Genomic DNA, 1921 nt, shown 5'->3' with positions numbered 1-1921 from the left:
TATTTGTCACTTTCTTTGACTTTATGGTTTCTTGATTATCTTCCTCACCCTGGAGAGATTAGTGGCTAAATAATTCATGTATTTTTTCAGATTTAAGCAATTACTACGATCAAAGATAGCAGTAGGGTTGTAAGTACTGAGTATCGGTAAAGGGGCAAACCACAGAAAAACTCAGAAGTCAAATACAGTTGATTAAAATTTTGAAAGAAGGGATTGAAGAGAAAGAGGTGTTCATGGTCACCCCTGCAGTTACACAGCAAAGTTCCTAGCAAGGCTCGTAAATATGAATTCCTTAACAACTGAGAAGTTATGGGTTGTTGTTGTTAGTTGCAAAGTCGTGTCCGACCCATCGCGACCCTATGGACAATGTTCCTCCAGGCTTTCCTGTCCTCTACCATCTTCTGGAGTCCATTTAAGCTCACGCCTACTGCTTCAGTGACTCCATCCAGCCACCTCATTCTCTGTCATCCCCTTCTTCTATTGCCCTCAATCTTTCCCAGCATTAGGCTCTTCTCCAGTGAGTCCTTCCTCCTCATTAGGTGGCCAAAGTATTTGAGTTTTAGCTTCAGGATCTGGCCTTCTAAAGAGCAGTCAGGGTTGATCTCCTCTAGGACTGACCGGTTTGATCGCCTTGCAGTCCAAGGGACTCGCAGGAGTCTTCTCCAGCACCAGAGTTCAAAGGCCTCAATTCTTTGGCGCTCAGCCTTTCTTATGGTCCAACTTTCACTGCCATAAATTGCAACTGGGAAGACCATACCCTATACTTTTGTTGACAGGGTGATGTCTCTGCTTTTTAGTGTGCTATCTAGATTTGCCATGGCTTTCTTCCCGAGGAGCAAGCGTCTTTTAATTTCTTGACTACAGTCCCCATCTGCAGTGATCTTGGAGCCCAGGAAAATAAAATCTGTCACTACCTCCATTTCTTCCCCATTTATTTGCCAGGAATTGAGAGGGCCGGATGCCATGATCTTGGTTTTCTTAATGTTTAGTTTCAACCCAACTTTTGCACTCTCCTTCTTCACTCGCAACAAGAGACTCTTCAGTTCCTCTTCACTTTCTGCCATTAGAGTGGTATCATCTGCATATCTTAGGTTGTTGATATTTCTTCCAGCAATCTTAATTCCAACTTTTGACTCCTCTAGCCCTGCCTTTCTCATGATGTGCTCTGCATATAAGTTAAATAGGCAAGGCGACAGTATACAGCCTTGCCGGACACCTTTCCCAATTTGGAACCAATCAGTGGTTCCGTGTCCAGTTCTCACTGTTGCTTCTTGGCCCGCATATAGGTTTCTCAAGAGACAAATAAGATGTTCTGGTACTCCCATCTCTTTAAGAACTTGCCACAGTTTGTTATGATCCACACAATCAAAGGCTTTAGCATAGTCAAGGAAGCAGAAGTAGATGTTTTTCTGGAACTCTCTAGCTTTCTCCATGATCCAGCGTATGTTGGCTATTTGATCTCTAGTTCCTCTGCCTCTTGGAAATTCTGCCTGTACTTCTGGTAGTTCTCGATCCACATACTGCTGGAGTCTAGCTTGTAGGATTTTAAGCATAACTTTACTAGCATGAGAAATGAGTGCAATGGTGCGATAGTTTGAACATTCTTTGGCACTGCCTTTCTTTGGAATTGGAATGTAAACTGATCTTTTCCAATCCTGTGGCCACTGTTGAGTTTTCCAAATTTGCTGGCAAATTGATTGTAGCACTTTTACTGCATTGTCTTTTAAGATTTTGAATAGCTCAGCTGGAATACTGTCACCTCCACTAGCTTTGTTGTTGCTCAGCTTTTCTAAGGCCCACTTCACTTCACATTCTAGGATGTCTGGCTCGAGGTCAGTGACCACCTCATTGTGATTATCAGGGACGTTAAGCTCATTCTTGTATAGTTCTTCTGTGTAATTTTGCCATCTCTTCTTAATCT

This window comes from Vipera ursinii (assembly GCF_947247035.1).
Source record: "Vipera ursinii genome assembly, chromosome: 4".
NCBI lineage: Eukaryota > Metazoa > Chordata > Lepidosauria > Squamata > Viperidae > Vipera > Vipera ursinii.
Note: the sequence above shows the minus strand (reverse complement) of the source record.